Genomic DNA, 11,123 nt, shown 5'->3' on the forward strand with positions numbered 1-11,123 from the left:
GAACAGAAAGAAAAAGGAATAAAAAAAAATAGAACACTGTGTCAGAGATAGGTGGGACACCATCAACAATATCAATACACACATAATGGGAGCGCCAGAAGGAGGGAGAGAAAAAAAGGGGCAGAAAGAATATATAAAGAAATAATGGCTGAAAACTTCCCAAATTTGATGACAGCATTAATTTGTACATCCCAGCAGTTCAACAAACTCCAAGTGCTATAAACGTAGAGACATCTAAAATAGGCACATCAGACTCAGTGTGTCAAAAGACAAGAATAAAGTATCTTGACAGCTGAAAGAGAAAAGTGGTTCAACATATAGAAAGGCTCCTCAGTAAGACAGTTGATTTCTCATCAAAAACCATGGAGACCAGAAGGCAGTGGATGGTATCGTCAAAGAGATAAAAGGAAAAGACTGTCACCAAGTATTTTATAGCCAGCAAAATGATTCTTTAAAAAAAATTAAAGGAGAAATTAAGACACTCCTACAAAGACAAAATCTGAAAGAATTCATTGCTAGCAGGCCTGCCCTACAAGAAATACTAAGGATAGTCCAGCAGGTGTAAATGAAAGGACACTTGCCTGAAAAATAAAGAGCACTACTACATGAGTAAAAAAATAAAACAGTATAAATCGAGTATTACATGTAAATGTTTTGTTCTATTTGATGTAAAGGACAACTGCATAAAACAATACTTATGAAACTGTGTAGATGAGCTTATAAATGCATAAAGGTGCAATTTGTATGACAGTGACAGCATGAGGAGGGGGAGGGAAAAGACTGATACCAAAGCAAAGTTTTTGTGTACTGTTGAAATTAAGTTGGTATTCATGTCAACTAGATTGCTTTAAAACAAGATGTAAATTATAATCTCCAGGGCAATGGAAGAGAAGGAGGAGGAGGAAGAGGAGGAGGAGAAGAAAAAGATAAAATAAACAAATTAAAATGACACACTTGAAAATGCTTACTTTGTACAAAAATGTGTAGTAATAGAGGAATGGGAAAAAAGACATATAGAAAGTAGACAGCAGTTGTAACTTCAATCTGATAAGAAATTACATTAATGTAAATGAATTAAACATTCTAATCAAAATACTAAAGGCAGAAATAAATGGAATAGACAATAGATGAACAATAGAGAATAATCAACAAAAGGAATAGTTGGTTCTTTGAAAAGTTCAATAAAATTGACAAATTTTATCTAGTACTGAAAAAAAAAGAGAGAAGATTCAAATTACTAAAATGAGAAATGAAAGGAAGGATGTCACTACTGCCCTTACAAAAATAACAAGGAATGTAAGGGAATACCATGGATAATTATATAGCCAATACATGAGATAATGTAGATGAAATGGATAAATTCCTAGAAGGACATAAATGACTGAAGCTAATTCAAGGAGAAATAGAAAACTCAAATAATCCTACAGTAAGTAGTAACTGAAATAGCAATCCAAAACTTTCACACAAAGAAATGCTAGGCCCGTATGGCTTTGTTGGTGAATTCCATCAATTACTTAAAGAAAAAACAAAAACAAAAACAAAAACAAACAAAAAATGCTTCACAAATTCGTCTGAAAATAAAAAGGTGGGCACACTTCCCAATTCATTCAATGAGACTAGTATCACACTGATACGAAAACCAGACAAAGGGATCACAAGAAAACTAAAGACTATCTCTTATGAATATAAATGCAAAAAATCCTCAACAGAATACAAGCAAATCCAAAACAGTAACATATAAAATAGACCACCATTAAGTGGGATGTATCCAGGTATGCAAAGGCAGTACAACATACAAAAGTCAATTCATGTAATACACCATATTAATAGAATAATGGATAAAAACTAGGAATAGAACTTCCTCAACTTGACAGAGAACATCTATGAAAAACCTGAAGCAAAGATCATACATAATGCAGAAGCACTGAATTATTCCCTCCCAAAATCAACATTGTACTAGAGGTTCTAGTCAAATCAATCAGACAAAGAAAATAAAGCCTCTAGATTAGAAAGAAAGAAATAAAACTGTTTTGATTCCAGATGACATGATATTATATATTGAAATCACAAGGAATCCACAAAGGAAAAATAGAAAAGAAAAAAAAATCCTCTTAGAATTAATAACCCAGTCTGACCAAAATTGTAAGACACAGATGAATATATGAAAAGTAATTACATTTCTATTCAACAGCAGTGAATAATCTAAAAATAAAATGAAGGAAACCTTTTCATTTACAATAGCATCAAAAAGAATAAAATAATTAGTAATATTAAGAAAAAATATGTGGAATACTGAGAAAAATATCTGAACCTTGTATAGTGAAAACTAAAATACTACTGATAGAAGTTAAAAATGACCTAAAATAAATGGAAAGCTCTTCTGTGTTCATGGATCAGAAGCCTTATTATTGTTAGGATGGCCATTGTCCTCAAAATGACCTATATATTCAATGCAGCTCTGGCTTTTTGGCAGAAATGAACAAGCTGATCCTAAAACTAATATGTAAATGCAAGATACCCAAAACAGTCAAAACAATCTTGAAAAATAACAAAGTTTTGAAGTTTCCAAATTCAAAACTCACTAACAAAACTGTGATCCATACAGTGTGGTACTTGCAGAAAGGACAGAAAAATAGATTGAGAGAAAAGAACTAAGAGACCATAAACAAAGTCTTACATGCAGCCATTTAATTTTTGACAAAGGTGCCATGACAATCCAATGGGGAAAAATAATCTTTACAAAAATGATGCTGGGACACCTGTACATACACCTGGAAAGAAAGAAAACTGAACTTTTATCTTAACATCATTTATGGAAATTAACTCAAAATAAATCACAGACCTGAAACTATAAAACATTTAGAAAATGAACAATGAGGAAATCTTCAGGACTTTGGATTACAAATACTTGTAATATATGACACCAAAATCACAAACAACAAAAGAAAAAAATCAAGTAAACTGGACTTCAGTGAAATTAAAAACTTCTGTGCTTCAAAGGACTTCATCAAGAAAGTAAGAAGACAATCCACAGGATGGATGAAAATATTTCCAAAATTTTCCCTGATAAGGGACTTTTATCCAGAATAGACAAAGAAGACTTAAAACATGACAATACAAAGACAAATGTAATTAAAATGGGCAAAGAATTTGAATATATGTTTCTCCAAAGAAGACATACGAATGGGAACTAAGCACATAAAAAGATGTTCAACATCAGTAGGCATTAGGGAAACAGAAATCAAAATCACAATGACATACCACTTCATACCAACTAGGATGACAAATATATATGATATATGATATATAAATATGAATCTATAAACCCAGTAATAAAAAGTGTAGATGAGGATTTGGAGAAACTGGACTCCTCATACATTACTTCTGGACATATACAATGCTTCAGTCACTTTAAAAGCTATATTAGCAATTCCTCAAAATGTTAAAAGCAGAATACATCCCAGCAATTCCATTTTTTGATATATCCTGAAGAGAAGTGAAAATATGTGTTCACACAAAAACTTGTCCATGAGCATTTACAGCAGAATTATTCAGCATCAACTGATGGATGGAATAAGCAATGTGGTGTATTTATAACTACGGCATATTATTTGAATACAAAAAGGAATTTGGGTATTGATATATGCTACACTGTGGATGAGCCTTGACAACGTCACACTAAATGAAAGACGATAATCAAAAAAGGCAGCATACTGTATGGTTCTACTTATATGAAATGCCTAGAACAGGCAAACCTGTAGAGGCAGAAAGTAGAGTGGTGGCTGTTGAGGGCTAAGGGAAAGGAAGGTTAGGGACTGACTTACTAAAGGGTACTGGTTCCTTTTGGGGGTGATGGCTACACAACCCTGAAATGTACATAAAACCCTAATGCACACTTTCAAAGGCTGCATTTTACGGTATGTGAATTATATCTCCATAAACCTGTTATTCTTGAAGCTGAGCCCACCTATGGAGCAACTGACACAGCACTGACTGTGGCATCCGAACGGGGAGTGACCCACCCGCCCACCGCGAAGGAGAGCAGCACCTGACCCAGTGTTGGAGGGGTGCAGTCTTCTTGCCAATGGACACTGTGAGCAGCACAGATGAGGGGGCCAACAGAGCAAGCTGAGTTCATGAAACAGGGAGAATACACAAAGACCTCTCAATAAAACCATTAAGAGCGTTCAGTCTCTAGGAGAACACATCTTTGTTTTTAAAATCTTTTTATACCTGTTTTATTTTCTATTAGCTTTTTAATCTTTACTTTTTAAACAGTTCTATATGTTTACAATTCTCATTTCATTTTTAATTCTCTTGGATTTGATCTGTTATTGATTATTCACAGGTTTTAAATATTGTGTTTTGAGTTTTTTCTTCTTTGCATTAAGGTTTTAAAAAGACATCTCAACTCGATTCCTATTCTTCTTCAACTTGCTCTTCTATTATTGATTATACACTGTTTTCAAACCTTCTTTTCCTCCATTCTTTTAAAATTCTATTTCTCTCTCTCATTTTTAAGTTTTATTCCAGCATAGGCCTTAGATAGATAAAGAAATAAACCCCTTTAAGGGCCACAATAGATAACTGATACTCCTTAAGCCACAGTGCCAGAGAGATATGAGCAGTTGAAGAAGCAGAGAAAGTATTCCCAATTAAAAGAGAAAGAGAAATCCCCTGAAAGAATGATCAATGAAATAGATATTAATGGCCTATTAGATCAAGATTTCTAAAAAGAAGTGATCGAATTACTGAAGGAACTAAAAGAGATAGTATTTAGAGACATAAAATATGTCAAAAACAAAATAGTAGCTATAAAGAAGAGCCAAGTAGAATTGGTAAATTCATTGGCTGAAATGAGATCTGACCTAAAGGCAGTACAACTCAGGCTAGATAATGCAGAGGAACGAATAAGTGACCTAGAAGACAGGACAACAGAAAGCACACAATCAGAACAGTTGAGAGAAAAAAATAAAAAACCATGAAAACAATATATGGAACCTATGGGATAATATAAAGCATGCCAATCTATGCATCATAAGAGTTCCAGAAGGGGAAGAAAGAACAAAGGGGATGGAGAAGGTATTTAAAGAAATCATAACTGAAAAATTCCCAAACATAAAGAAAGAATCAGACACCCAAGTACAGGAGGCTCAGAGGTTCCCAAACAGGAAAAGCCTAAAGAGACACACACCAAGACATAACAAAATCAAGATGGCCAGACTGAAGGATAAAGAAATGATCCTAAAGGCAGCAAGAGAAAAACAAAGAGTGAGTTACAAGAGATGGCTCTCAGCTGATTTCTCTACAGAAACACTGTAGGCCAGAAGGGAGTGGAAAGATATATACAAAGTCCTGAATGAAAAAACAGATGCAGCCTAGGATACTTTCTGCAGCAAGGCTATCCTTTAGAACAGAGGGAGAGGTAATGAATTTCACAGAGAAGAAAAACTAAAAGACTTTAGCAACACTAAACCCATGATAAAAGAAATATTGTAAGGTACACTCTAAATAAAAAAGAAGCAGGATGATACAGAAATGAGAGCTCATAACTGGAAAGGTGATAACTACCATGAATTACAAATAGAATGAACATGAAATTGTAAAAGAAGACATCTAAATCATTGAGTGGGAGAGGGAAGCAAGAAAATATAGAGTATTTTTTCTTTCTTCTTTTTTCTTAAATTTTTCGTTCTAGGTAGGATGGGTTAGAGATTGCTTTACTATCTGTTTAGTACACAAAGTTACAGTAATTGCTTAACAGGCTTACAAAAAAGTGCAACCACAAGCCAAAAACTTACAAGTGAGTAACAAAAACTAAATACAATCCAAGATAACAGAAAGGAAAATTACCATACCACAAAAGGAAGAAGAAAGGAACAAAGAAGAAATATGAAATCAACTGCAAATAAAAGTTCAAATAGCAATAAACACTCATTTATCATTAATTACTCTAAATGATAATGGACTAAATGCTCCAGTCAAAAGACAGAGTGGCAGACTGGATAATAAAGCAAAAAACTTCAATAAACTGCATACAAGAGACACATTTTAGGGAGAAGGACACATATAGATTGAGAGTGAATGGACGGAAAAGGATATTCCATGCAAATGGAAACTCCAAAAAAGCAGGTATAGCAGTTCTGATTTCAGACAAAATAGACTTTAAAACAAGGGCCATAAAGAAAGATAAATAAAGGCATTTTATAATGATTAAAGGAGCAATACAAGATGAGGATATTACAATCATTAATATATATGCATCCAACATGAGCACCTAAGTACATAAAACAACTACTAACAGAGATAAATGGGGAAATTGATGGGAATACAATCATTGTCAGAAGTTTTAACACCACATTAACATCACAAGACAGATCTTCCACACAAAAAATAAATAAGGCAACAGAGAAATTAAATGATACAATAGAAAAATTAGATTTAGTGGATATTTTCAGAGCATTACAACCCCCCAGAATAGGATATACATTCTTTTCAAGTGTGCGTGGAACATTTTCTAGGATTCATCATGTACTTGGTCACAAAAGAAGCCTCAAAAATTTTAAGAAGATAGAAATTATCTCAAGTATCCTTACTGACCACAATGCCATTGAAACTAGAAATCTCTTTAGAGAAACAAAGCATAAAAAAAAGGAAAGCACAGAGATTAAACAACATGCTATTAAAAAAAAATGGGTCAATGATGAAATCAAAGTTGAAATTAAGGAATACATTGAGACAAATGAAAATGAAAACAACCACAAAAAACTTATGGGACAAAGCAAAAGCAGTGCTAAGAGGAAAGTTTAGGGCGATACAGGCCTTCCTCAAAAATGAAGAACAATTTCAAAAAAACAATCTAACCCACCAGTTAAAAGAACTAGATACTGAAGAGTAAAAACACCCAAAAAGTCAGCAGAAGGAAGGAAATAATTAAGATCTGGGAGGAAATAAATAAAATAGAGATTAAAGAAATAGAGAAAATAATCAATCAAACCAAAAGCAATCTTTTGAAAGAGTAAATAAAATCGAGAACCTCTGGCCAAACTCACAAAGAAGAAAAAAGAGAGAGCACAAATTTGCAAAATAAGAAAGGAAAATGGAGAAATTACAACAAATAACATAGAAATATAGACTATCATATGAGAATATCATGAAAAACTACATAAAAAAAGGGATAACCTAGAGGAGATGGACACGTTTCTGGAAACATACAGTCCACTAAAACTGAATCAAGAAGAAACTGACCACTTGAACAAAATGACCACTAGGAATGAAATCGAATTAACAATAAAAAAAATCCCTACAAATAAAATCCAGAACTGGACAGCTTCACCAGGGAATTCTACCACACATACAAAGAAGTACTCATACCAGGCCTTCTCAAACTCTTCCAGAAGATTGAAAAGAAGGAATATTCCCAAACTCATTCTATGAAGCCACAATCACCCTGATACCAAAACCAGGCAAAGACACCACCAAAAAAGAGAATTACAGAACAATATCACTGATGAACACAGATGCAAAAAAAGTCCTTACCAAAATACTAGCAAATAGAATTCTACAGCACATAAAAAAGATTATACAACATGCTCAAATGGGGTTCATCTCAGGGACACAAGGGTGGTTCAACATATGCAAATCAATCAATGTAATACTTCACATCAACAAGAGAAAGGACTAAAACCACATGATCATCTCAATAGATGCATAAAAGCTTTTGATAAAATTCAACACCCATTTATGATAAAAATTCTCACCAAAGTGGGTATTGAGGGAACATAACTCAACATCATGAAAGCTATATATGACAAACCTACAGCCAGCATAGCACTGAACGGTGAAAACCTCAAAAGCTTCTCACTAAATTCTGGGACAAGACAAGGATGCCACTATCACCACTCTTATTCAACATAGACTTGGAAGTCCTGACCATAGCAATCAGGCAAGTAAGAGAAGTAAAAGGGGTCTAAATTGGAAAAGAAGAGGTAAAAGTGTCACTACATGCAGATAACATGACACTATATATAGAAAACCCTAAAAGGTCCACACCAAAACTACTAGAGCTGATCGAAGAATTTAGCAAGGTAGCAGGTTACAAGATTAATGTTCAAAAATCAGTTGCATTTCTTTACACTAATGATGAATCAACAGAAAAAGGAAGTAAAGAAATAAAACACTTTAAAATAGCACCCAAAGTAATAAAATTTCTAGGAATAAATCTAACCACAGAGGTGAGAGAATTTTACACAGAAAACTATAAACCATTGGCGAAGGTAATTGAAGAAGACTTTAAAAAATGGAAAGGTATCCCAAGCTCTTGGATTGCAAGAATCAATATTGTTAAAATGGTCACACTGCCCAGGGCAATATACAGATTTAATGCAATCCCTGTAAAATTACCCAAGACATATTTCATAGAACTAGAACAAATCACAATAAAATTTATATGGAACCATCAAAGACATAGAAATTCCAGGGTATTACTGAAGAAAAAAAAGAAAGAGCCTGGAGGAATAACTCTCCCAGACTTCAGACAATACTATAGAGTTACAGTCATCAAGACAGCATGGTATTGGTACAAAAACATACATATAGACCAATGGAACAGAATAGAGAGCCCAGAAATGAACCCAGAAACTTTTGGTCAACTAATCTTCGACAAAGGAGGCAAGAATATACAATGGAATAAAGACAGTCTCTTCAGCAAGATAAACATAAGACAAGATACAATAAACCTCCTAGAAGAAAATACAGGCAAAATATCTGACATACATCTCAGAAATGTTCCCTTAGGGCAGTCTACCCAAGCAATAGAAATAAAAGCAAGAATAAACAAATGGGACCTAAAGAAACTTACAAGATTCTGCACAGCAAAGGACACCATATGTAAAAAAAAGACAACCTACAGAATGGGAGAATATTTTTGCAAATGAAACTGACAAAGGCTTGATCTCCAGAATATATAAGCAGCTCAAATGACTTAATAAGAAACAACCAAATAACCTAAACCAAAAATGGGCAGAAGACCTAAACAAGCAATTCTCCAAGGAAGACATACAAATGATCAATGGGCACATGAAAAAATGCTCAATGTCACTAATTATCAGAGAAATGCCAATCAAAACTACAATGAGGTATCACCTCAAACCAGTCATAATGGCCATCATTCAAAAATCCACAAATGACAAATGCTAGAGAGGCTGTGGAGAAAGGGGAACCTCCTACACTTCTGGTGGGAATGCAGTGTGGTGCAGCCACTGTGGAAAACAGTATTGAGTTCCCTCAAATGTCTAGGAATAGACTTGCCATATGACCCAGGAATCCTGCTCCTGGGCATGTATCCTGAAGGAACCCTACTTCAGGATGACACCTGCATCCCAATGTTCATAGCAGCACTATTTACAGTAGCCAAGACATGGATACAGCCTAAATGTCCATCAGCAGATGACTGGCTAAAGAAGTGGTATATTTATACAATGGAATACTACTCGGCCATAAAAACTGACAATTTAGGGCCATTTGCAGCAACATGGATGCTCCTGGAGAATGTCATTCTAAGTTAAGTAAGAACGGTAACAAGGAATAAAGACAATTACCCACAGGTACAGTTATTTTGATTAAAATATCCACACAGAAAGCAAGTCACCCCCACGACTGCTGCCAGGAGGAGCATCTGAGTGTAATAGCCCAGCCAAGCAAAGTAGATTCTGAACTTCTCTCCTTAGAATTTCCTGCAGAAAGACAGAAGGAAATTTCAGAAGACACAAATAATCACTCTGTAGCTTCATCCTCATGTTAATTTATTTTTTTCTTTTTTCGGGGGCATAACTAGGTTTATTTATTTGTTTTTAAATGGAGGCATTGGGGATTGAACCCAGGACTTCATGCATGCTAGACATGCACTCTACCACTGAGCTATACCCTCCCTCCATCATATTAATTTCTGATTCTAAATCAAGGGGGCTTTAAGTTTAATCCTCCGACTCAATTCACTCTTAAAACATATGCGTTTTCATAGCAGCCCCCAAATTCTACCGTGAAATAAGAAGTGTTTTATGTATCATAGAAGTACAGATCACTGGCTCACCTGCTGAAGAGAGATAAATGAGAACAGAGCAAAGGAGAGGACGAGGCTGACTCCAGAGCAGATGCAGGGGATCATCACCACTCACTGGACAGTCTGGCACATTCAACAAATCCCCCCAAAAATCATTCTTAACAGGCTTGACACAAGTGGACATCAACAAGTGGCTCAGTCATCTGCTCCTGCCTTATCTCGGGAATGTCCCTGGAGCAAATACATCGTAAACCACAGATAATAAGGAAATGGCTGATAATGATAACAACTGGGAGTGCAATGTCTGTCTGACAAAATATTTATAAAACTCATTGTGGGAATGGGAGAGGGCAGGAGGGATGTGACTGAGGAAGGCACTGCCTTGTATTCTTTGTATCTAGCACGTCTGTTGTTCCTAGGTTTTAAAACCTCTTCTCAGTTAACCTGGAGTAGATGGAACAGGCCAGGGAGGCAAGATTAGAAGAAAGGAGGCAGGGCATTAAGTGGTGCCAGGCTGATCCTAAAAGGGAGACCGACACAGACAGGCAGACACAGAGAGTTTAGGGATGAGGCGGAACAATGAGACGGCGGCTCAGGTGTGTCTTGCTGTTGCTGAACCTTCCCTCAACTGGCTCACTGATGACTCGGCAGTGCTGGGTAAAACCTGTGGATTTCCTCAGCTCTGAGTTCTCTCTGAGGCTTCCAGCTCAGTCTGGAGCTGAGATGAGTTCCGTGGGCTTAGCCTAGGGGGGACTCAGCTCCGAGAATAGCCTGGAATCCTGGAAAACTTCACGCAGGAACCCCGGAGGCTGGACCAGCACTCACAGGGCTGCTGTGAGACCAGCTCCATAGTCAGAGCCCTGGGCATGGACCATTCCATGGGGAAAAGGGCTGAGCCCGATGCCAAATCAGATAGGAGCGAAAAAGTGTGTTCATTCTCATGTGACTGGGCTTTGTGGCCTGGCTCACGGGTGGCAGGCTCAGGATGGTGTCTGGCAGAGAAAACCCTGGCAATGGGTTTGAGATGTCTTGGACTCTTTCTTGTTAAGCTTTTTGTAATACA

General features: G+C 35.9%; 1 long non-coding RNA gene across 1 annotated transcript in view; it reads right to left on the reverse strand.

Moving 5' to 3' along the window:
* LOC140690752 (uncharacterized) overlaps positions 1-10,291 on the reverse strand; it is a 30,351-nt gene extending 20,060 nt beyond the window's left edge. The window contains exons 1-2 of the long non-coding RNA XR_012066031.1: positions 10,091-10,291; positions 9,600-9,734 (exon numbers count right to left, since the gene is read on the reverse strand). This is a non-coding gene — a long non-coding RNA (uncharacterized lncRNA). The remainder of the gene's footprint in view (positions 1-9,599; positions 9,735-10,090) is intronic.
* Between the last annotated feature and the right edge of the window lie 832 nt (positions 10,292-11,123).

This window comes from Vicugna pacos, chromosome 31 (assembly GCF_048564905.1).
Source record: "Vicugna pacos chromosome 31, VicPac4, whole genome shotgun sequence".
Classification (NCBI taxonomy): Eukaryota; Metazoa; Chordata; class Mammalia; order Artiodactyla; family Camelidae; genus Vicugna; species Vicugna pacos.